Raw genomic sequence first — 26,988 nt, 5'->3', positions numbered from 1 at the left:
ATGTTATTGTGTCAAATTGCTTAAAAACAAAACAAGGTTACCGTCTCTTTAAGGCTGACCTCAATTCTGATTGGCCGGCTTCTGGAAGGCTTCAAAGGGAAGGAGCTCTACCTGTTTTTTTGCTTTGTAGGCGTGGTGTTCCTGTTTTAGTTGACTTTAAAAAGGATCTGATGAGCTGACACTAGCTCAGTGTATTTATTGCTCTTTCTTTACGCTTCGCTTTTGTTTTTTGGTCATGTTTTTTTTATCACTGAAAAAAGATCGGGGTTAAATGAATGAATAAATGAAATATCTAACTGACCTGTCATATGACGAGTACTGAAAAGTCACAAAATAAAGTGGAGATATGAAATAAATTCTTGCTGAAATGGAACTATGAGGCATTACATTACAATTGTTAACAGCTTAGGTGCATGAGAGTAAAGAGTTATCATTCGGAGGTGGTATGATGCTTCAAGCAAAGTTCTTGTGTAGATAGCTCCTGCTATTTATATAGAGGATGATTTTTATCTATAAAGACACAAACAATATGGGATTACATTATGCTGCAATATCCTTAGTTCCCAATCCAGTTGTGCTTTGGTGACCTTGACTGGTCAAATCCAAGATGGACGCTCCAACTCACAAACAACAGGATCTTGTGGAGTTAGAGGATAACACAACACATCTAGTGCAGTCCCATACTGTAGTGTTGTTGGTGATGATGCCATACCTGGTTGCACTTTAGTCTTCATTGTTACACGGAGAATGAGTTTGTCCCCTCACTGTTAAAGACCAACTCAAATTGGCTGTAAAAAGTCTGTTTTATCTGCTACGTTAGTAGAATTTGGCTGCATGGAAGCATTTATCCATTCTGTCTTGTGTCAATGGAGGCATAACGGGAAGGAGGATGTTGTATTAAACTCATCATAAATTAAATCATGTAAAACTCAATGTCATTGATACTGGTGCTGCTGCCAGCCCATTTAAGACTTGACGATGCTGAAGTGTCCAAATATAAAAATACATTTTTCACCCCTGATTTAAAGGTTACAACCTTCCACCTAATTGTTGCTGAGCATGTCCATCCCTTTATAGCACAGTGTATGCTGCATGTCATAAAGCTCACATCCTCTCAAACTAGTTTCAGGAACATGACAGTGGGTTAGCTTTGCTCCCACGGCCTTTACAGTCAGCAGATCCTAACCCAACATGGCTCCTTTTGGTTGTTGAGGAGCAGCAAATTCTCATCCTGGATGTTTGGGATATAATAGGGTGACCATATTTTGATTTCCAAAAAAGGTGGACACTTAGCGCAGCCTAAAGAAGGATTCAAGCAGGCTTCTCAAGAGGTTAATGAACATGCTTTATTGGGCCTAAATGGTACAAAAATAACTTATGTAAAACAGATATCTGTAACAACCAGTAACAAAATTATAGCCAAATCTATTCAAATAAATTAAAAACTAAATATGACTGTATTAGAAAATACAACTTCAACGAATTACCTCTTTACAGCATCCTCTGTTTCCCCAGGTCTAACCAAGGGCTCAGTCAACTATGCAGCTTTACTGTCAACTTGCTCAGCCTTTTTGTTTTTCAGCATCTATGTGAGATTTGAGATCTCCAGCACCTTTATTAGACACTGAGAGCCAGCTTTGCACACAGTACACTCTGCCTCCCACCTGACGTGACCGGGACGGTACATGCAAATTCGTTTTGGCATTTTGTGTCCTATGCTGGTTGCTATGCTCCCTCTGTGTATGTGTTTCGGTGGGTGTGTCGCTAGACCCTCCCAAAAGGCTGTCTCTCGAGAATTACATCAAGCAACAAGTACCGTACTATTCTGTGCAAAGCGCCAATCGATTTAAGCATACGATTATGTCTGAGAGTATATTAGGGTCCAACCTGGTACATGGGGATGCCTGCCCTAAAGGACATTTGGTTTGCTGGAAGTTAAAAACATAAAAACATAGGAATACAATCACATAATTCACAAACACCCCCAAAAAAGCAACATCAACCCATGCAGTTCAACTGAAGGCATGACCATTACTACAAATCGTAATTATTCACCTTTGGCAGTATGAATCTCCTACCTGAGGCTAGGTGCTCAAAGTCAGAGTGGAGAGGATGATCAGGACATGGTATGATGTCATGCGCCACCTCTGATAGAAAGTTGTTAACAAGTCGGGCAACATGATGCGGAAGATTTTCTTTTCTAATATGTTTTTTTTTTATCTGCCAATGAGAGGCCGCCAAATTAGGTGGGATGTGCCAAAGGTCAGGAGAGATTCAACTATGGTAAAAAATTGTGTTCACACCGCAAACTGGTTGAGCATGGTGGCAACGCCAGGGTGCAGATGATGACAGAAGACATTGACGGCAAGTGCGATGGCGATAACGGTCCACTAAATGAATACATCTCCAGTTATCCCACAGCGATAAAAATATCTGCTAAAACAATCAGCCATTACCTCTGTACTTTCTCCTTTTAAAGAAAAAGGGCTTTATCTCACAATTAGGTAGAACTACAACATCTGGAGGGTGTCTTCTAACATCTGCCTCCTGGATTTTCAGTGAGAACAAACCTTATGACCTTATTGGAATTTAAATTGTGGTCTTTAGAGATTGACTTTACAACCCAGAGATGCCATCAGACACCCCTAAATTTGCATCGGGGAGTTTGAAGGCTGGGAAAGCACCTCAGAATCTTTGGTGCATTCTTTGAGGCATTCCTGAGGGGGGTTGGAAGAGAGATACGGTGCTTTCGCTTTGAACATTTATTGGAGTAAATGCCAAGAGGCAGGTTTTACCAGGGTTACAATAAGACGTCCCGAGTCACTCGCTTCTCATCTGTTTAATGTTCTGACTTTACAAATATTTACCAAAAAGAAAAAAAAACATAACTGTGACCCAGTTACAGGAAAAAAGAACTCCTCTTTTCTTATTATCCTTAATGCCTAGAAAGCTGCAGAGAAGAAGGAATGCTTAGCGTGTACAGCCAGGCCTTAGTATGTGACTTTTTTTGCAGGCAGGATGCAGTTGGCTTTCTCAGCATGCTGACATCATGAGATCCGTTAACCTCATTACAGCAATACATTGATGGTGCTCGCTGGGGTCCTGGCAAGTCTGCGGCGTGTTTTGCTATATCTCTGATGTCCATGTAATCTCATTAAGGAGTGGCTGAGTTTGTAATGTTCTGGCTCACTTCTGTTTCAAGGCATAAAATAGTTCCTCGCGAAAATAGATGCCCTCTTTGTCTGCAACTTCAGCAGCACATAATGACATTTCAGCCTGTTATTCTTCGTGTCTGCTGGGAGGTAATGAGGCAGTTGTGAGTGGATCATGAAGGCTTTTAATGAGTCAGCTCAGTGAGGGTTTACTCTGAGATGCCACACGATCGGTATGCTTTTCCCTTCCAACAAAGGCAACTAACTCAGGAAAGAAAAGACAGCTGATAAAGTTGATAGTGAGCTGTAGAAGATTCCACTCTTCTTTGTGTCTTCTGAAAAGCATTTTTTTTTATCTTCTATGGGTACTTGAATTATTGAAGTTCACAGAGCCAGGATATTATAATCAATCCTGTTGATAATCTTCACTCTAAGGATCTTGTAGCATTGAAGTTATAGTAAGCCAGACCTATTTAAAATTAGCTTTTACTTTGCACACAATGATGCAAACTTCCTTGTGGTGTTAAATTAATTGACTGAAAAACAAACTGTTGAAATTTATAGACTTTGTTTATAGTACCTGCATGAGAAACAGCTTGTTGTGGTAAATGACGTAACTCAGCGATCTATCTGACTGTCAGTAGCTCAAATAGCCCTCAGAGGCGAGACGTTCATGTTGGGGATTCTTGGCCTGCTCTTTGTCTTTAATTTTTAATGTACTGCTGTCTATGTTTGTGTGTATGTATGCAGTCAGAGGCAGTAGACTTATTGCTACCCATCCCTCTAATTCCTGGTTTTAAAACTACAGCATTTTGGATTTTTAAACATTTATGATCCTTGATTTTTACTGATACAACAAGCTGGAACATGCACTGAACACTGTAAGGACTCTCCTTGTGTTTTGCATATTTATATTACTTAAACCCCTGTAGTTTGTGTATTTGTCAGGATGTAATGTGATAGATGGATGCAAAGTAGTGCATTTTGTGGAACTAGAAGGAAAATAAAGTAAAAAAAATCAAATAGATGAAAAATTAATCTCTATTATTACAGCGAATAAAGGAATCAGTGAGTACTTGTGTTCAACGTCCTTAAATCTGAAGGTTGTTATTGTTCTGTGAAGGCCACAGAGATTTGTTCGACGTTATTGAACAGATGTCATCATGAAGACCAAGGGAAAAACTTCTTAAGCTTTTGGGCTCATGGAGCACAGCCCCGTCCTGCTTTGAAAATAGAAAGATGGTGACACTACTGCAAACTGACCAAGATGCAATTGCAACCACAAACTTTCCCCACTGTGGGAAAAATAAAGGATTATCTTATCTTATCTTATCTTATGTGGCCGCCCTCCTAACGAGGCAGACCAGGCAGAGGGAGCATTAATCAAAGGAAGCAGCCATGGTAGCTGATAACTCTGAAGGATCTGCCAAGATTCACAGGAATCTCTACAAGTTTTACCTTTGTGGAGTAGATTCTGTCCTCTGCTCCCCTCCCTCCCCTGAAGACATCTGTGACGCTGCCTTTTTGGTCGGCTGACGAACTGTTACATCTGTCAAGGACATTGACCAATGGCTTCATGGACTTACTTTGCACACACAATGCTCAGATATGATACACGCACCTCTCATCCTCCTCAACGTTCCTGCTAGATGTTACGTCATCTGTATTGGCTTTCGCTATGTAATGAGGTTTTTTTGCAATCTAAAGCTGTATCTATGATTTTCTTTCCTCCCCTTAACTATTGTGATCCCTTTCTTTTTTTTTTCTTAGTATAAGGGAAACGCCTTTTTACAGCAGCAAGGCATCAGACACCCCGCCCCCCTTTGTCTGTATATTGTGAAGTACCATTTAGAATTTGTTACAAGCCATGTCAGGGACACAGTCGGCATGTTGTACTATGCTAGAGGCAGGTTTTTCTCTCATAGGTACCTGGAGAAAGATGGATGGTGCTAATAGCAAGGCAGTCCCAAAAGAGATTCTGTTAGACCCTTGAGACCAGCGGTGGGTAATGACCTAAAAGTACAGCCATACCTCAAAAGAAATGGGTTAAAAGCAGTCATATATCAGAATGGCCTAGTCAAAGTTTATATTAAAATTTGATAGCAAATCTGTGGTGATTTTAAAATCTTTGTAAGAAATTCCAATCTAGGAAATGATCTTTTCAAATTTTGCAAAGTAGAATGGTTTCAAAAGGGGGCGATTCGTCAGATTGGAGATTTGAAAAAAGGTAGCAGAGACATACCAAAAACATTAACAGCCGTAAAACGTTCTGCTTCATGGATACACAGCTTATCTTACTCTCCAGATTTATATTTCTAGAGAAATAACATTAAAAAAACACATGCACCTTTTTCCTTCCATATTCACTAATTTTATAGATCGTTCATAAAATCCCAATGAAGTTCGAAAAGTTTGTGGTTGTAACATAAAAATGTTCAAGGGCTTCGAAAAAAACCCAAAAAACCCCAAACTTGTATACCTTTTATAAGCCATTTTTTTAAGCGTTCACATTATTCATTTCATATATTGTGAGGATGGTTGGGTCAACGTAACACAGCTGGAGGCATGTGATCTTTGCATCACTCTCTGCTCCAAGGTGCTAATGAATGATTCACATAGGATGGGTGCACACTGAATGTGTATACTTTTTTCCCATCTGTTCCCACAGACACAGCTCTTTGTTAGGTCTATATATCTGCAGTCCTGCTCCATCAGCACACAGAATCATCACAGGTTATGGCTGAGCTAAGCACAGTCACTGTCGGAGAATGATAAACTGCATCCCACCGCAAGCTGTCTGTGTGTTGAACAGACACCATTATTCCAACAAAGTTCTCACCCCAACCAGCTGCCACACTGCTTGAGTGTTTGACTTTCCTTGCCTTAAATCTTTTATTATAATCTTCCCCCACTTAAAGTGTTTTTCTCAAGCAGTCATTTTTACGGCATCAGTGAGGTGAAGTATATATCCCGCCGTCCTCCTCCTGACCTCATTCGGGGTGATGCTCCTCTGTCTCGTTTGCAGGCTTGTAAAAGCTTCAGCAGAAGTCTTTACGGTTTTAATTTGAGCAGCAGCCATCAGATGACCTCTGAGCTACACAAATATTTTAGCGTCTTCATATCTTAAACCATCAAGGATCTTCTTTTGATATTTGAAAGCTTTCAGCGAGAGCTTCCTCTGTACTTGTGGGTTAAATTTCCATATCAGTTTGTAGCTGAGAAGTTTGTCTGGAACAAAACTCTCACTCTCATTTAAGGCCACAAACATTAACGTATTTTATCAAATGTAATGTAATAGACCAACATATGAATTTTATAAATATGTGGTAATTCTTGTTTAGGGATACAAATCTGAATCGTGAGCCTCCCATTACAACTTCCCTTGTTTGTTTTTTTAGATAAATACACAGAATATTTTGTACTCTATCTTGTAAGCCATGCCTAGTCCTTTCTTGCTCCAGCTGTGGTTTTTTTTGGATATGTCTCTACCTGCTTCGCTCCCCTCAAAACCAACTTGTTTGCTAGTTCTGCTTTCCTAAAATGCCTGTGGTCAAAGCTCCAATGTGCTTCCCTTTTAACACCTCATAGCAGCTTCTAGTTATTATCTTTTATCACACATTAATGTGTTTTTTTTTTTGTTCTTTTTTTTTTTAAACACCACATTGCCCCCCGGGTTGTATTATTAGTCTCTCTGGTCTTTCCCGACATCAGACAGATTTTTTTTTTCCAGCATTAAGCTTCATCTTTCCACCAATGAACATTAACCTATTTCCTTCTCATTGCTGAACAGATGCATCCCCACAGCATGATGCTACCATCACCATGTGGGTGCTATCTATTTAGGATTATATTTTCTCCATAAAATGCATTTTGCATGATGGCCATATCAGACTTGTTGGTGCATGGCATAAGGCGATTCTTTCCAGGTGTTTTAAACTTGCTCAGTTGTATTTAGCGATGTCAGAGTAACAGGAACTGAATAAAAAAAAGAAATATTTGTTTTATTTTTAATTTTAAGTTTTCTAAGGAAAAATAAAAATGTATTACTGTACCGCAGGGCTTTTTAGAAGGGGATGCTTACCCACAGCTTTATTGCAGTCATCTTTTAATTCTAATAAGGAACCCAAAGATGACCCAAATTTGTATTTGAGACTAGATTAGTAATATTTTGCAGTTAGCTGTCTGTTTCTTTTTCTGTTTTGGGTCACTGGGGACATGTTACTGCAGTATTGGGCTTTGAGGCAGGCTTCCGTTTGTTGATGGCCTCTATTATTCACAGCAAGCACATGAGAGTAACAAGTGACCCCGTTTGTCATTCGTTTGCACCAAAGGAAAGGTGTGTTCTCTCCGATACTCGGCACATTCACGTCTCTGCACTGATCACACATCAAGGCACACTCTTTGTCTGCTCTGGTTAGTACTCTGTCATGGGGAGAACAAAAATAAAGCGTTTGATACGGGGCTTTTTGTGATCACACAGAGGTTTTATTTCACTTTATCTCAGTGACATGTCTTGAGGCAAAAGCAATTTGAACATTTATTGCCTTTCACCTCCCCTCATCCAACATTCAGTATGGATGGGATTCATTTTGCAAATGGATGAGTCTCTGTTTTGAATTAGAGGATAACAGAAATAAAGACAAATTGTTCTCAAATAAAAGTTTAGGCTAATTTTCACGCTATAATTGAGAGAAATGGGATGTAGTACTTAATTCACATGCTTCTTATGGGGTTTTGAAACTCACCTCAGATTTAGTTTTGTGGTTGGGGTTCATTAAAGATATTTATTGTTCGAAAGAAATTAAATGAATGGATGAACTTATAATTTGTAGTTTCTTTTCAAATGTGTTCGTTATTGATGTTATTTGTAGATAGTATGATAATAAGAAATATACAATTAATTGACTTATTTAATAAAGGAGTTATTCAACTGACTAATAGTGTATTCCTACATATTTTAATGTCAACAATCCACACAGTTCTATATTCAAATTCTTTGCTTTGACAGTTTTGTTTAGCCAAATATTGATGTAGGAAAACAAAGATCCCCTATCGATTTAATTACGCAATTTACTAAAACAGTGGCTGGAATTTAAGCTTAGAACCTGGAGGAACAAACGGATGGATGGATGGATGGATGGATGGATGGATGGATGGATGGATGGATGGATGGATGGATGGATGGATGGATGGATGGACAGACAGAGACTACAACTGGAAGATGAAATGGGTGACAATATTACCAGTATATTTATTTTGATTTAAATTCAAACTAATTACCGCTTAGCAAGTCTGTAAAAAGTTAAATCAAGAATTATTTAATAGAATGAGCCGCTGATTTATATTTCCATAGATTTGCCTCTTAAAGTCTTGCAAAATTTTTGAATTAAACCCGATTATGTGCACATACACTATATTGCCAAAAGTATTTGCTCACCTGCCTTGACTCACATATGAGCTTAAGTGACATCCCGTTCCTAATCCATAGGGTTCAATATGACGTCGGTCCACCCTTTGCAGCTAGAACAGCTTCAACTCTTCTGGGAAGGCTGTCCACAAGGTTTAGGAGTGTGTTTATGGGAATTTTTGACCATTCTTCCAGAAGCGCATTTGTGAGGTCGCACACTGATGTTGGACGAGAAGGCCTGGCTCTCAGTCTCCGCTCTAATTCATCCCAAAGGTGTTCTATCGGGTTGAGGTCAGGACTCTGTGCAGGCCAGTCAAGTTCATCCACACCAGACTCTGTCATCCATGTCTTTATGGACCTTGCTTTGTGCACTGGTGCACAGTCATGTTGGAAGAGGAAGGGGCCAGCTCCAAACTGTTCCCACAAAGTTGGGAGCATGGAATTGTCCAAAATGTCTTGGTATGCTGAAGCATTCAGAGTTCCTTTCACTGGAACTAAGGGGCCAAGCCCAGCTCCTGAAAAACAACCCCACACCATAATCCCCCCTCCACCAAACTTTACACTTGGCACAATGCAGTCAGACAAGTACCGTTCTCCTGGCAACCGCCAAACCCAGACCCGTCCATCAGATTGCCAGATGGAGAAGCGCGATTCGTCACTCCAGAGAACGCGTCTCCACTGCTCTAGAGTCCAGTGGCGGCGTGCTTTACACCACCGCATCCGACGCTTTGCATTGCACTTGGTGATGTATGGCTTGGATGCAGCTGCTCGACCATGGGAACCCATTCCATGAAGCTCTCTGCGCACTGTTCTTGAGCTAATCTGAAGGCCACATGAAGTTTGGAGGTCTGTAGTGATTGACTCTGCAGAAAGTTGGCGACCTCTTCGCACTATGCGCGTCAGCATCCGCTGACCCCGCTCCGTCAGTTTACGTGGCCTACCACTTCGTGGCTGAGTTGCTGTCGTTCCCAAACACTTCCATTTTCTTATAATACAGCTGACAGTTGACTGTGGAATATTTAGGAGCGAGGAAATTTCACGACTGGATTTGTTGCACAGGTGGCATCCTATCACAGTTCCACGCTGGAATTCACTGAGCTCCTGAGAGCGACCCATTCTTTCACAAATGTTTGTAAAAACAGTCTGCATGCCTAGGTGCTTGAATTTATACACCTGTGGCCATGGAAGTGATTGGAACACCTGATTCCAATAATTTGGATGGGTGAGCAAATACTTTTGGCAATATAGTGTATGTACCTGAATGGTTAATGCTTATATTACTTACCTTATGTTCTCTGCATTTGTAGTTTGGCATCAAATATTTTTGACTGCGGCAATGAAAAACAATACAGTTCCATTATTACTGATAGACAGCCAGGGGGTTTATATATATGAATAAAGCTTTTCTATAAAAACCTTTCATAAAGTCTGGTTCATGGTTATCCAGAAAACTAAAGAGCCTCCTTCAGACCTGCTTTTTGAATGATTAATAAAAAAAGCCACACACACTAATCAATCTGCTGCTAGAGTTCCTCTGAAGGTGTCTGTTTGAATCAAAACGGTTAGATTTGTCAAGATTAATTTTTTCCTCTGTTTGTTACAGACCTGTTTTTATATGTCTCTATCCTTTTATCTGGGCTCTCTATTTTCTTACATTCTCACAACACCAACTGCCTCTCTTACATTTAGAAGTATAATGAAACTATATCTCTCATAGTTCAGACTTCAGATCAGTATCATGGTGGTCTCTAATGTGAGAAACAGCAGAAATTAGTTTTCTTCTGGTCTTGTTTTTTTTTTTTCTATGTTTACATGGTTGTCCAACATTTAACCAGATCTGTAGTGCATTAGCTATTACTGTTTATATCAGAAGAATAGCTGCCTTCAAGGGCTTGTATTTCCAAAGCATTCTGTTAAGTGTAACTTTTTTTACAGCGAAATGAAAAGCTGCTTTGGACAGAGAGTTAAACGCTCTGAACGAAGGCCAGATAAATTAGATGTGTTCAAAGCATTTGTTGCAGCGTAAGAGGCTGATTTTGGGGTCCATGACAAACACCTCCTGCTCTTTCTTTTGCGTTTAATTGGTTTGTTTCTCATGCAACATCTAGTCAAATTTTTTTTCTCGGCTTTACCAAATTAGGTTCAATACAGTTATATAAATACTTGACTTCTGGCTCTGTTAAATATAGCGTGTGCATGCCATGTGAAGATGCAGAGACCAACTCGCCACAGACCACTACTTCCTGTTTGCTTAAAGTGTCATTTCTGATAAAAGATTTTTATCATTTTTGTGACTGTGTTAACTTTGACATGAAAGATTATTGTTTTTTTTCCTTCTGATGACATCTGTGACACATTGCAGTTTTTAAAAACATCTCCGATGTTTCATAGATCGAACCGGTAGCAGTTTGGCTTAAAAATTTTGTAAACATGTAAAAATGTTAATTTTTGGTTCTGTTAAGATTAATTTGCTCCTCCTCTAACACAGTCAGAAGTTTCAGTTCTTCGTATCTTTTCATAGTACCGCTCTCCAGAAGCTATTGTTGCACAAATTGTTTCTGAACCCCTCACAGCTTAATGCACCAACTCAGGGCTCTAATCAATATGGTGTGAATGTTTTTAGACAAAACAAATGGAACGATAAAGCAGATGGGCTACAGCAGAAGACGACTTTTCTTAAGACCCATTTTGTCAGCTTTAACAAGCCTTAAAGTCACGCTTCCCACCAGGCTCACCAGAATTGGACAATAATAGAGCATGCAAACGTTGGGTCTCAATTTCAGCTGCTGATTTTAGATAATAGTGTATGGATTTCATACGATTAGCATGAAAGTCTTCTGGTTTTGAATGAGATCTGTTCTCACTCTTGGAGACTGAAGAACTTGCTTAAGATAGTCCCATAAATGTTGTTACAGGTTATGTAAAGGCAAATTTTATATTATTTTAATTTTGAATGCTTAGACAAACTTCAAATATACATTTCGAGTGTTGGGCATCAAGACTTAAAAAACACCACCTTTGCTGCATGAAGAACAAATTGAACTCCTATCAGAAATTCAGTTGTGCAAATTCTCATACAGACTGTCAAGATCAGTCATTGCTTTCTTAACTGGGATTAAAGCCTTCTCATTGCACTGGTCCTGGTCCACACAGGCTGCCAGGTAGGCCCAGACCTGTTGGTTATTAGTACACTTTTTTTACCACGGACAATCCTTAACAACATTTCAATTCCCGTACACTGTCTGGACTTCGTACCATGTGTTGTATTTTGTCAGAACTGACTGGGTAGCGATGAGACCTCCATGCACTTCAGCAAGTGTCACTGTTGAGGACTGAAATGTTAGGGGGATAATGATCAGGTGGGCCAAACCGTTGCGAAAGTGCAGCTCCTAAATGCTTTGAAGACCAGTTCCAGGAGATGGGCCATCCAGGGGATCCCCAGGACATGTTTCTGATTCTTGGCTGTTAGTCAATTTCCACCCCCTGGCATATATATATATATATATATATATATATATATATATATATATATATATATATATATATATATATATATATATATATATATATATATATATATATATATATATATATATATATATATATATATACATGTTTTGGGAATGGGACTGTGTCCTAACCTCTAAACACCAATGATATCACACTTATGAATTGCATGTTCCCTGCCCTCTTTTCCTCTAAGCTCAGGTCCTCTGCCAGAGACCTGACAGCTTGAGGGTTCTGCACAGTTTCTTTGTTGTTCCTAGAACTGCACTCTTCTGGACCAAGATGTCTTTTGTATTTCCAGGGATCCGCAGTGACCACTCCTCCATTTTGGGGGGCACTGCCCCGAGTGTCCCAGTGACCACGGGTACCACTGATGCCTTGACCTTCCAGGTTTCCGCCAGGTCTTCTCTGAGACCCTGGTATTTCTCTAGTTTTTGATGTTTTAACTTCCTGCTTTTGCAGTCACTTGGTATTGCTATGTCAACCACAATGGCTTTCCTCTGCTTTTTGTCAACCACAATGCCCGTTTGGTTTGCCATTACCATTCGGTCTGTCTGTATCTGGAACTCCCACATGATCTTGGCCCGGGCATTCTCTACGGTCTTGTGTCAGTGCAGATACTGGTGACAATAGTTCAGTGTTGGTTTGCCATGATCATCTACACCAGTTTTACACAAAGTCTTTAATAGTTTGTTTGACCTTAATGTTGGCTGATAAGACAAAAATGCCATACTAAATGCCTTAGATAGTGCCACAGGCTTTGCTTTCTCCACATTACATCTATCATGTGTTGTAGAAGGTTAGTTTACCCTAGGTTACATTTCTGCATGAGTGGAGTGAGCTTACAATGAGTGTCATGTCAATTGCCACCACAATCACCAGATCTTTGTCTAGTTGGGCATCTTTGGAATGTGGTGAAGCAGGAGGTTCATCATGGATTTGCAGCAGATCTACAGGAAATTAACTATGTCATCATGTCAAATTTTTAAGAACATTTTTCTCACTCCTTGTTGAATCTATGTAGGGTAATAATACATGCATTCAAAAGATAATAAGTCCATACCAGGAACTAACATGCTGCCATTGATTAATTAGCCTGGAAACATATAAAGCAGTAAAAATGCCGTTTTGGTCATTTTTACATTAAGATAGGGCTTCATGAAGCTTAAAGTTTGGTTTGACAAGCTTGTGACGATGAACAAGTTATGAAATTTAGCTATTAAACATTGAATAAACATGCCAATAGGAAACAAAACTGGTTTTAACAGCAGGCCTTATAGCGCCCCTTGGCTGTGCAGCCGTAAGCAGTGAGCTATATTATAATTATCAAAATTATAGCAGAAAACTGATCAAGCCCTCTGTCAATCAGAAACTGTATTCATTTAATATTCCCAGAATGTACTTTATAGTCTAAAATGAGAAACACTAACGTGAACTTTACCTCTGAACTGTCATACAGATTTTAATCACCCTGCCAGGCCCTTATTGTCTAGTCAAAGTCTAAAGTAGGTGCATACCTGATCATCTGTTTACCTACAGCTCCAGCACTCCTCTGCCTCTGCTGGAGGAACCCGTTGATCGTCTTTCAGGCCGTTCTAGGTGTGGCCTCCCTGTTGGCCGTCTCTGCTCTCCCCTCCCCCCACTCAGCCTTTATCCAATCCCCGCCATCAAGCACAACTCACCTGAAACATTTGCATGCTGTTTGCTGATTGGCCAGGTGAAGGCCCTGTGCCTCAGGCTGTCTCTACCAATGGCAACAGCTCTGCGTGACTCATAGAGAGAAGACAAGTTGCTTCACAACACTTCTGCTTTTTTTTTTCCTGTTTCAAACAGCAGCCATTGCATTGTAATCTTTTTCCCCCCCTTCTGTCTAATTTTTTTTTTGTTTTGTCAGTGTGAGAAAGAGGTGTGGGTCTGGCCACTTCACGGCTTTAGGCACCCTTTCTTCACATCTAAATACGACCTGGATTACTCCCAGTTTCTCCTTTTTGTTTTCTGGTTCGTCTCTCTTTACCAATGGTCGATGCGATCAACACTTGTTCGATCGCTATGATGGATCCTGTCATCCGAATCCGGTGTTTTTGAGGTCAGTTGTGCACGATTTTGATCTAAACTTTTTGGTTGGTATGATAGCAAACTGAAGTTTCGATGTTTGAGGCTAATCTTTGGAAATTGTTCTATATATATATATACATATATATATTATTTGTATCCCTTATAATAATATACTGCTTTATTTAGATTTAAATCATACGCCTGTACAGCAACTTTGCTATTAAAGATATAGAACTGAAGTTGACCCCCATGACTATACATTTTTCAGTTACACACCTTGTCCTGTCAAAGGTCTCTCAAGAGCTTTAACAAGTTATTCCAGTTCAACTGAAGATCATTTTGTCCACGCTTACTTACATTTCAAATCCCTAAGACAAAAACACTCAAATATTTGCAGTTTCACCATCAATGCAGTTTATTTTCAATTATTTTATTGAAACTGTCTCAACATTTTCATAACCAATATACATTGTAAAAAGTTAGAAGTGTAACTTTTTCCAACTGTTTTATGTTTTAGAAACTTTTAAAATGATCTTTAGCCAATATTCTTGCCTGTTGCATTTCTTTCATAAATTGTTGCCTTATAAGGGATGTTGAAGCAAGGGCGGGAACAGAGTTTTGCAAGCCCCTGGACCAAACCCACATCTATTTTTCATGGTGTGTTAATCAGTAATTACAGACCAATTGATTTTATTCTGCAATTGCCTTCCAAACTGGACACTATCCCCAAGGCGAATGCCAAAAAGCAGCCTTTGTTTGGCTTGTTTTGCTGTAGCACTTCTTTATAAATGAAGTCAGTCATGTACTGTTTTATGAATCCTAACTTAGGTTCATCAGAACAGAATGTCTCACACCTTGTAACGTAGGATGTCTTTTGTGCTCAATGGAAAGTTTGAAAGTTTTGTAGTTCCCTTCCTTTTTTTTTCTCCCCCACCCCCCCCCCATTTTTAAAATTATCTTACATATGTATATATTGCCATTCAAATCAAATGATTCTGCATAATGTTTTTGAATACTTGTTTCTAAAAGCTGCTCTGTGCAGCACAGATAAAAGCTTGCTTCTTGTTTTACCAGAAACCCAGTCTGCTGTCTGTGGACCACATAAAACAACATGTGCATGCTGTATTACTGCAGAAATATGCTTGCAGGCTGAGATGCATTCAGACCCAACTTAGTTGGAGTCTTATAGGCTGCTTAACTTTATACCCAAATCTGAACAAATACATTTATTTGTGATCCGGTTTTTTAAAAGTTGTTTGCAAAAAAACCCGACCCACGGAAATAATTTTTTCTTACTTTATTACTGTTGGCAGAATTCTCATTGTAATGGTAGTCTTAACAAACAGATATTTATCTATAGTTCAATTACTCTTATCAGTGCTTGCATCAATTAGCATTCACCTGTAAAGAGATAACATTTATTCTGTGTATTAACTCTTACACCATGTAGAATCCGTGTCTGAATGGCTCTGTTGTTGAGCAGGTCTTAGTTTGCATTTTGTCCTAAATTTCTTCTCTTTTCCCACCCTGATTTGTATTGTAAATGAGGCCCTCGTGTCTCACAGCGTCAGACTGTAGCTGCTGCTTTGTGACAGTGCAAATGTCATAAGAGTTGGTGGGCTGACAAAGAGCAGAGAGAAGTGGGGCAGGGGACTGGATGGCAGTTTCAGGTTGGCTCCTCTTTCAATACAAAGTCAACAAGTCTCGGCTTGTAATTAGATCATTAAGACTTGGGCAATAGAACTGGGTCGTTGCGAGAGGAGGCCCATGACGTGGACAAGAGTAGGCGGGTTTTTACTGTGTCACTCCAGATTCAGTGTGAGGAGATATGTAAAAATGGAGGGCTTATTTTGATTCATGTTCCTGGTAGATACTTAGGAAAGAATACAGAGAACAGCCAGCTTGTGTTCAGGTAAGTTAAAGGTCAGTTGTGATAAAAAAAAAAATGTCAGCAGTCAACCTGCAGGAAGCCTATACATAGGTCTTAATTTAGTGTGTTTTGTAAAACTACAAGTTTTTGAATATAACAAGGATCAAGCATCACATGGTGGCTGCCCGCCTTTTTTTGGTATTTTTATTCCATGTAAATCAGAGCTGAACAGATAAAAGGACACTAGAGGTTGTTTAAGCTGATATGATATTAAAATGCTTTTTTAGTCAGTATCTCATCCTCTGTGGATAGTTCCCTTAGTTACTTTATTTGGTATATGTCAAAGTTTATTGAACCCAGAAGCCATTCAAACATCTAGATCCTTCAGATTGTGTGGTGGTTTGTTAAATGTTTTAGCCTCATTCTAAGTATTTATAAAGTAACCAGTATTTCCTGAAGGAAAAGGTAGTGGCAGTTTAAAACAAATAAAAAAACAAAGACAACAGGTGAAGAACCAGAGTAACTGTATGATAATGAAGTAAGGTAGAGTTTTCTATTTTTATTGACTTGTCTATACAATCAAAATTTACTCTGACTGCAAAAACTTTGGATGGTCTTCTCACTAAGATTTTCTGATGGGAAGAACTTTGGTGTTGCACCACCTGTAACCTCAGTTTCCTTTTTCTAATATCCAATGATCACTGGCTTTTCTTTAAAAAAATGTTTCAAAAACTCAGATTTAAATACATCCGCTTTTTTAAATGTTTAAATTAATTATTTTAACAAGATAAAATCCGGGTTCTCTTGGTTTAACTGTGAGCCCTCCCAGAACCAGTCAGTCTGGATTTAGACTGAATAAAGACACCAAGGAAGGATGGTCTGGGGGGTTGACCAAGCATTTGTGTTCAGTGGAGGCTATGATGACCTGATTCAAACCTCCCTGAGCAAATCTTAGTCTCACAATGCTCCCAGGGAACTCCAAGCTGCCCAAGGGATGGGATAAATGCAGAAACAAATTTCATTATGCATTTGCAGTGACCAGTGAAGCTGATTTAAAAGCAGAAAAGCAACAATTGTTCCTGCAACTGCTAAAACGCTATATGGATTTTTCCAGTTTGCATTTGTTTAGTTTAGTTTTTCCCATGTTTATACGTAGACTTAAAATTATTGAATTGTGTCTTTCAAGTTTAGCGGTTGTCACAAACATGGACTTATAATGGTCCACTATCAAATAATTCTTGTAATTCATAGCTGATAAATAAAAAGTAAGCTATAGCTTTTGTAGTTGTCAGTTGACCGGTGGTGTGAAGCAACATATTGGGGAGAGGTTGCTCTGCATTGCTTTGTGTTTAAGAGAAATTGGTCAGTCTCACACATCCTGTTTAATCTTATTAAAGGAACTTTAAACTATAGGAACAGTATTGCTATATTAAAAAAATGGTATTGCAAATATCACTTCATCTTATCATAATGGGGTTTGTGGTTTTGTAGGAAGCAGATCATCTGTTTTCTTAACATTGTTTCAAAAATATTAATACATAGAGCCTATTCTGTTATTATTATTATTTTTTTAATTAATAAAAAGTGTAGAAGCCTCTTTTGGCCTGTTGTCTAGTAATACACAAAACCAGCTGCCACCAAATGTTTGACTTAAGGTTGTTTGACAGGTTTACAAATTAGAGCTATGAGCCCAGTGTCAGTCTAACATCCATTCAGAGCCAGTATTTAGCTATTGGCCTGCAAAACATTGAGTTGTTTCTTTTCAGGGTCATAATATGTTGTTTTAGGCTAGTTTAAAATACCCCCTCTTTATTAGGTGACCTGTGCTTCTAACACAACTTCGTATCTGCCCCAGTTGCAGCAGCTCCGGAAAACCATCAGACTCATAGTGAAACTATGAGTCTTATTGGCCTAGAGTGCTGTATTTTTGGTCAACCTAGATGGAAAATAATAACATGAGAAAGCTTACTCTGTTTTGCATCTGTTGGTTTTTTTAAGCAGTTATAATCTCTGCCAGGAATGGATTTTGGCTTAAAAGTTGGAGAACTTGTAATGGGAAGTTCAATTCATGTTAAAAAAAAGAAAAAAAGAGGTCTGGGTGTGGACAGTTAATTTGTAACTTTCTCTTCTGCTTTAACAGCTACTGTGCCTCTGAGCAAGGCACATTCTGTATTCATCCAGCTTAGCAGTTGTGCATAGGAGCAGTAGGCACTGAGAAAAGCCTCCCTTTGTAAATAAAATGAAACAGATTGAGCAATGGTCTCCATGTTGCAAACCTCTCATACTTGGAGCATGCTGGGACTGGCTTCCCTTTTCTCAGTAATACTCAGAGCTGCGATCATCCCATCTGAACAGTGTTTATAAACAGACAGACCTGAAACATGCAGTGTATTTTTCTATTAATCCATGTTGTAATCTATCTAGATTTTTTCTTTCCCTCAGACATTTTTTTTTAACAATTGAAAGGACGCTATTTAACACTGGATGTTTTGTTTCCCCTTTTTATTTACTTTCATTGAATCTGAAGAAGAAAGAAAGATGTTATCCAATTGTCAGAAATAATCTGATCCAGGATTTTCTGGATCCTGAGTTCAGAAAAGCTGATATAGATACTTTTTTTTTTTTACCCATAAAGCATTTACTTTGAATTTCAATGTTGAGTTTATACCTTTAGCTCTGTTAACATTTTCAAAGTTGATAAACAAAATCAGCACATCAGGATTTTCTACTTATTGTAGGGTCATGCTATAGAGCAGCTAAATCTGTATAATGACTGTTAAGAGTAAAGGAGGCTTTAGCTTGTAACAGTTTAAATCTCCCTTACCTTTTTAAAGTGTACATTTTGGTAAAACTGACTAATATCTTCTACATTCAGTGACAAATAAGTCCATTCATAGCTAGCTTATCCGTCATAATTTATTATTCATTAGCAAAACAGCTGTGAGTAACAGCGATTGAGAAGAAAATTCAAGAACATATAACGTTGACTTGTATAATCACAAAAAACTTTCTTTGATAAGCAGCTAGTCATGTTAGCCTTGCTAACTGCATCAGATACCTCTAAATTAATCTTTTATACTGTAAGTATTCCTCATATCAAAGTGTTCTGCTAATTTTGCCAAGAGTTATTCATGCTTAACAGAAAAAAATAACATAAAATATTAGATAAAACACCTTTTTGATAGCCGGTTAGCTTTACCGATGTCTGCTAAAGCTCCATGATGATTTTTCCTTAGATATTGTTATGATAACACTAACCTGCAGCACTTTAAATGTTTTCACAAAGCACATAACCCACATCTATTATTTCCTCCTATTCAACACAAACACATCTGAAGATATTTCAGTGAAGAAGGTGCTACTATGCATTGGAGTGTTCTCTGTACCAGCAGACGTTCTACTGACAGCGTTCCTCCACTACAGACTCTGGTGGTATTTTTAAACTTTAAGTGATCTGCAAAACCTGCACGGTAAAAGACCATATGGTCTGGATCAGTGGATGAGTTGGTGACCTAAACCCAATACCCAGTCTAAGAATGACCTCAGTATTATATCTGATATCCATACTGGATCCATTGACTCCTGCTTTGCCTGTGGAACAATCAAAGCAGCCTCTTTTTACCTTTTAGAGTAAACTAACTTTATTCTAACTCAGATCTTTGTTTTTTTTCGGTTTTAGATTTGTACTTTTGCTTTGTGAAGATGTCTGAATAAAGCCCCCCCCCCATGGTCTCATGGGCCAATGACATCAGTCAGGCTGAAATTCAGTGTAACTTTTTGTGATTCTAGGCAAAGACAGGGACAAGTGCCCATAAATTAGATATGTAGGTCATCCAGACGCACCTTTTCTTACAGCCTAGATTATGTAATGTAATGCTTCTGTGAGGTCGAAGTCCGCCATCTTGCCCGCTACCCAAACCCTGACCCTTAGTTAAGGTACTCAGGCACAGTTAGGTCATGTATGAATTTTAGTTTTAATCAAAGGCATTTACTTACAGTACATCATTTTCATTCAAGTTAAAGATTTTTGCACCACTTCTGCCTGTACTTATAATAAAATAGCACAGTTAAAGCAAAATGCTAATTAGTTTTGAGCATATCTTGTGTACAGATGAAAAAAAAAGCAGAATACAGACAGATTTTCCTGCCTTTTGATTTTGAAGTTAATGTCCTCAACATGGAGGTTGTGTATCTTGATAAATGATTATTTGCCTTGAGCTGTTTGCAGTGTTTGCGTGGGTGAAAGCAGCTCTGAGAGGCAAGTTTATTTCTTTCCAGATAAAAGTAACATGCAGAGCATCATAAAAATTTCCATTACAGTTCTCCCTCAGACTGTGTCTTTAAGCAAAATAATAATTTGTTACTGCATAGTGAATTTATGCCTACTTTTCTGAAGTGGCCTGAAACATATTTTTGCAGTGTTGTTCTTAGCCATTTGATTCCACCCTACATGATATCATGTCATGCATAAATCCACTCCCCTGTGTGATAAGTTTATGAGTTTAAAACTGTCCCATAGGACTGAAGTTGTTTTTATTGTGTGCTGATTTTTTAGCATTGTTGAACTGTTTTGATCTAAGAACAGAGTGAAATTAATTCCCCACATGTTTTTAAGACATTTTGGTCAAAGACACCAAAACTCCAGAAGTTTCTGTCTGCAAGCATCAACACCTGATTCTCATATGGAAAATCAGACATTCTCATGTCTATTCTTAGGAGTGACAAAGTCGTAGTGAAAGGTGCAACCTCTGTGGAGTATTTATTAGCTTAATGTTTGTCTTTTCAACATTCTTTTATCAGCCCTCCCTCTGACGCTGTGACCATGTGGGTGACTTGCAAATGTTTTATTTAGCTATAAGTGAGTCTGTAGTAGGAATATTTATTTTTAACAACATGCCTTCTTTATAGTGTGAATGCATGCACATTATGGCTTTAAATACCGGTAACTATTACATTTTATTTTTTTTAATACATTTTGCTTTTACATATACCGGTAGCCTTGGTCTCAAAGCTTACACATTATGTTGCCAGCAACAAAGGACTGATTCATAAAGGTAGTCTTCAGGAAAAAGGCACAGGAAAGCAATGCTGCATTTTTCCTCATATTTAAAAGAAATAAATCTTTCTTTGAAAATTATAATATTTTTAAGAAATTAAAAGATTTGATGTAGTAGAGTAGAATACATATATTTTTACTTTTGTCTAGGCATACGCCTTTATGCGAACATAATCCCCTATAGTTATTAGCAAAACCTTTAAAGCAAAAAAAGACAATCTAGATAATAATAATAATAAAAAAAGAATAAATAAATAAAAATAATAATTAAACTTTATTTATTTGACATTGGAGACATTTACCTCTGTATTTAACCCATCCCCTAGAGGAGCAGTGGGCTGTATTTATTTATATAAAGATATTTATTTATAAAAAAGCAAATATTGTTAGAGTTATAACTTTGGAGTTTCTAGCGTAAACATGATGCCATTTTGGCTTTCACTTGAAGACTAGGTAAAAAATGGAGCATAAAGGTTTTGGAGTAGCTTTAAACATGCTCTGCTCTTTACACAGAGATATGAGTCTAGCAAGATGCCCCTTCAATAAGACTTGATAAGTGGTACTTCTTTAGCTTCAAATCCATGTTTACTACTACTGAAATCTAGCCTGACGTAGTCCGACTCAATTCTAGTCAGAATATGAGTCTGATACTGCTCCATAGAGCTGTGATTATGGGGCGTGTTTTGAACGAACCAGGAAAAAAATGCCTCTGCACTCAATTGGATAGACCTACAACCAATAAGAGCAACGGAGTGCGTGACGTATGTTAAGCGAGGCATAGTTGTTGTCCACAAAAATCAAAGCGTGCAGTTTCACGCTTAGAATAAGAAGATGAGACTTGATCGCGTTTCTCTGTTCCTCTTTTAAAATTTGCTGTCGATATCTTCTAGAACAGACCTAATAGCAGAATCTACTCACCCAAACTCTCCAGCGGCAGCCATTATTGTTGTCACCCAAGCGCGCATTGGTCACGTGGTTGATAACGTTACTCTTGATCATCTGTCCATCATCGTATAAAGCCCGCCCTGACAATTTGATTGGATCGCCTGACAGTGGGCTTTAATACTCGCGCTACTATGGAGCAGAGCCAGACCGAACTTCCCCGAACTCAAACCTTGTGGGCGGGACTAAGTTCGGACTGGCACCCAGGCTAACTGAAATCATTTCCCATAAGACAAATTCTCATTTTAGAGAAAGAGTTATAGCTTTTTTTTTCAGCCAGCTGATCAGCAACCTGCAGCAAGAGGAGGGGAAGGAGAAAGGCCGTATTACTAACACAGCAGGAGAAAACTCCAATCATTTAACATTCTCTAGTTCTTCGTTAAAACAACTTTAATTTGTAGAAACAATATGCTGGAATATTTCAGCGGTCTGCGATATCCCCACTAAAGAACCCATGCTTACCTTACGTCAATGTGAACTCATTCTTTCTCTTTTTGAGCTGAACGAGGCCCACCTGCTGTCTCTTTCCCTACCGCAGGACCTGCTTTACAGCCCTCTCCCTCTGTGTTCCCAAGCAACAGCCACTCCTTGTTTACCTTTGCATTTTTGCATTGTGATTCTCATCAGAATAACACAACCTCAGCCCCTCTGGAGACTCATTGTTTGGCCTTTCATTCACTGTAACACTGTGGGGTGAACTATTTTCCCACGTGTCCCACATCTTGTTGAAAACATTCAATTTTGGTTAAACCCATGTATTGATATTCCATCTCTGCTCCACATGTAATTATTATACATCCATAATATCATGAATCAATACTGCAATGTAAATATTTTATTATATGGTCCCTGCTTAGCTCTTCTGTGTCTAAATGGGTAGTTTATTGTTCTCATCTCCTGCAGCCACGCTGCACCTTCCTCATTGGCTGACTATCATAAACAAGTGTATTTCATAAAGCTCTCTCAAATATTACCAGGTAGACTGTCCTTCTGCTTCCTGTTCACTTCTCAAACACTTCTCCATATTGGTAATAAAAACCAGTGTTTGATGTGTGCTAGATTAAATGTGTTGGCAGGGGATTTATCCTGAGTACAGATCAGATCTAGCTGTAGAAAACATGTGCTTAAACTAGAAATTACATCGTAGCATAAAGCATGAAGCACTTACTGTCAGCTGTACCTAAATACTAACTGATTCCCTTTGTAGTAGGAGTTTAGCCCTCTGTCTGTATGTAAAGTATGCACCAGACATCTCCAAATCCAATGACTCCACAGTTCTCTCCTCAGATCCTGAAACGAGCTGCATTTACTGGCTACAAGGTTAGATAATAACGTTGGAGAGTGACACCTAACACCACACTGACCCAGTATCCATTTGACTGAAATCAGATAAGATTCCTTGGAGGACTGAGTTCTCACAATGCGAGTGGGCTATCTGTTTGGCTTCATCAGTGATGATAGGGGAAGAGCTCATTGGGTTATTATAATCGGTTAAGCCAAAATATAACCTGCAGAAAGTACAGCTCTGTAAAGGCTGCAAACTGCTGTGTTTGGATTTTTTTTTTTTACTTCATAACTATACATTGGTCAGGATCAGAAGCTCAGTTTATGATGATGTTTTGTAAAAATGCATTTTTAGGGTATTTGCACAATAAATTACCAAAATAAAAAGCAATAATAATTGTACTGGTTACTGTTTTAGTTGTGCTTCCTATATAGGTCCATTGTTATATAAATATTTAAACATAGGCATACACGTGTCCATGTGTTAGAAAACAAAACATATTTCCAGAAAGTCAAATTTGTCTTTCTCATAAGTGAGCCAAAAGTATCAAAGGGCTCTTTCATCCGCTGTTCCAGGGCTGTGAAGCAATTGGTGAAAGATGCCCAATATTACTTTATAATCCCTTAAAGGAGAAGGATCTGGTCACTCTTTAACTTTCTATGAACATTAATAAAAACTCAGAACCAGCATAATTAAATATGTCTGTTATATTTCTATAATTTTTAACTATAAGTTTTAAAACTCCCTTTGAACCATTTATATCATCAAAAGGACCATAGCTATTTGCAGTGACTGAAAGATTATGATTAATAGATCATTGAGTAAATAAAACTGTGTTGTGTGCTGTTAGTAAATTTAAGGTGGTTTAAATATTGCAATATCATCTTGTTTTAGTTTTTCAAATATGGTAGTTTATTGTTTTCTGTGAAATTGTGAGCAAGTCATTTCCAGTTAAGCTACTTTGGTTTTTAGCATGAAGCTCTATTTGTTCGATTAAGATACAAAATAGAATTTCCTTTGTTTACATTTCACAAAGCTGTGGGAAAAAATAGCTTTTAGTGTTAATTTAATGCCTCCATATCTGTTAAAGCTAGGACTTTGTTAGCTTGGTATTAGCATGTGGAGCATTAGCCAGCAGAAAAAAAACAACAAAAATACTAAATATTTGGATTAGCTTATGTCCAGACATTATTTGAAATGTGAAAATACACATTTGGAGTATAGTACTCCAAATTTTATAGTGCTACCCATATTTCTACCAACAAACCAAACCCAAAAATATAAAATAGCGTAAATTAGTTCAAGCTATTTTTCTTTCTCATAGTGAAGATGTGTTTTTTTTTTTTTTAGGACAATGTATCTCACTTAAATGTCTGCTGGAGTAAAAGCAGTAAATACACTTATTCCAATAACGCTAGAACGATAAATATTTGGGAGAACTCAGCACACGCTGTACAACGAAAAAAATCCTTATTTTTTTCCTCTGGCTGCTCTCTTTGCTCCATCCCGAGGTGTGTTCCCTGTTAGAGATTTCTGCATACCTAACGGTGGGTGGACACATCAGTTTACTTGTGCCCAGACCTGTTTGGTATGCAGAGCTGGGTCCCCTATCAAGCCTTGACTCTGACTTGGAGCTCTGAGACTTCCGTGCGTTATCTGAGCACATACCTCAAAGTGAGCTGTAAAAGAATCATCTCATGGGAATTGTCCTAGCAAAGTTCACACCATAGATTCTTATCCACTGTAGGCTCCAAGCCTTTCTGTTTTTTTTTTTTCTGTTTTTTTTGCTTGCATAATGTAGTTGATGTGCACTGTGGGATATATTTTTGGTATTTACCTTATGTGTGTTCATGTTGCAGGTATTTTTCTGGTTATTGTGTTGTCTTTACCTGTTACCGCAGCAATAAAATGTGCTGTGACATGTTGGTATTGGTATGAAAGTAAACACTTTGGGTTCCATTTGTATGTTTACACTGACAGTGCACAGTCCCTTCATGGTTTGAATTGATAATCCATAACACCCCCTTCATTGTATTTCATTCTTTTTTCACCAGTGCCAGGTTAAAGACTCATAGCCTAAGCAATTGTGCTTGGAACTTGAAAAATGTATATTTCGATTTATCTTTATCTTCATAAGGTGTAGATACTTTTCTCTAGCTATATATTTTCTCCTTTGCTTGTTAATTAGATACTTGATCTGGTATATTCTGGTGATATTCTAAAGCATAGAAAAGCAGGGTCAAGGAATAGTGACAAAATATTTTAAGTATATCAGGGAAGACGGAGCGTAAGAAGGGCAGTGAGATGCAGCAGACACTTGTAGGTACTTGCATGCTTTTATCCATCTGTTATGTATTTGTTTTCCTTTGAATTAATAATGCTCAGAAAACTCAGAAACTAAGCCGTCGTCGTTTGCCTATTAGTACTAAGTAATGCTTTGAATTATTCCCATATTATAAATTTTATTCCAATGATTTTTCTCCAAATATACTTTATTGTTTATCACTTTTGCCACTTTCATACATTTTGAGTTTTGGTAATATTGTAATTTCTAGTACAAAACAAGCCTGTCTAGCTACAGCAGGTTGATTTAATGACCATGCATTTGTTTGTTCTCACCATAAACACTGTTAATTAAAGAATCCCATTAATATTAATGTTAATAATTTTAACCAGCAAAAGGCCACTTTCATTTTTGTTTAATTTTGATTCGTAAGGTGTCATATTTCCCAAATCAATCGAATAGAGATAAATACAACATTTTCTGATATAAGTAAATTTATTTTCACGTGGGATTTTAATCAGATTTCATGAAAATATCTAAAACAAACAAAAAATTGATACCTATCTAGGCTTTAGGTAAATGTTGCAAAATGGTTTGTTTATATGTATGAAAAGAACAAAATGCTGACATGTGTTAACTCAGGATATGAACTGGAAACCTGACGAAAAAACCTGAGCCAGCAAGATCTTTGTGCATCTTAGACCTGACTGGATGTGGTATTTGGTGGCTATAATATCTAGCTGTAATTTATTCAAACTTTATTAAACAGTATTATATTACGTCAGTTAGATTGCAGTTGACCACCTATAATGCAAACATCTGATATGCCAAAGTTTATGGAGAGTGATAGAGTTCAGTACAAAAAACCTAAAACAGCAAAGATCCAGTGTCCTTACATGATGGTTCTTTTGGTATAAATGGTGTTAAAAGTGTTTGCTGGTTGTTTTGTTCTCTTTGCTATTTCATCCATTGGACCAAACAATTTCACGTGATGGGATGTCGGCCACAGCAGGGCGTTCTATACGAACTTTGTGTCCAGTTGTACCTGACAGAGATGGCGTTTTGTACAGGCTTTGACAGCAGACAATTAAAGGGACACTATGCAACATTTTTCAGTTAATTAATGTGTTCCATAACGTTATGGATGATTAAATGAGTCATTTTAGGTTGAACAAAGGTATTCTCGGCCGCCCTGGTGGTCTGTGGGGGAAATACTGCACTTGCAACTGCAGGAGCACCGACCCGCACCCACAGGCTCAGAAGTCTCGTGAGAGTCAGTCTTGCTTTACGGCGAGAACTGCTACACCCCCCAGTTAAAAGCATTCTCGTTGCTAGCACAGTGGCAATCTTTGTGCAGTTATGCTACGTTCACGTAGCAAAAGCAGCAAAATCGCATCTGCTGCTTAATTTTTGCTGCTTGTACCAGTTAG

The 26,988-nt window shown here is 38.2% G+C and overlaps 1 protein-coding gene across 5 annotated transcripts in view; it reads left to right on the top strand.

The window, feature by feature from the left end:
- Positions 1–26,988, top strand: part of elf1 (E74-like ETS transcription factor 1) — a 61,846-nt gene that overhangs the window by 5,428 nt on the left and 29,430 nt on the right. For 2 of the 5 annotated variants that reach the window (XM_038289494.1, XM_038289490.1), the window contains exon 1: positions 13,858–14,152. The exons of 1 other annotated variant lie outside the window; for it this stretch is intronic. The gene's annotated coding sequence lies outside the window, so the exon portion shown is untranslated. Of the gene's footprint in view, positions 1–13,857; positions 14,153–26,988 lie in introns of those variants that run through there. 2 more of the 5 variants (XM_038289493.1, XM_038289495.1) reach the window with 2 other exon arrangements.

The sequence above is a fragment of the Cyprinodon tularosa genome, unplaced genomic scaffold, assembly GCF_016077235.1.
Source record: "Cyprinodon tularosa strain WSP-4 unplaced genomic scaffold, ASM1607723v1 ctg27, whole genome shotgun sequence".
Lineage (NCBI taxonomy): Eukaryota > Metazoa > Chordata > Actinopteri > Cyprinodontiformes > Cyprinodontidae > Cyprinodon > Cyprinodon tularosa.
This window is presented reverse-complemented; position numbering and strand designations above follow the sequence as displayed.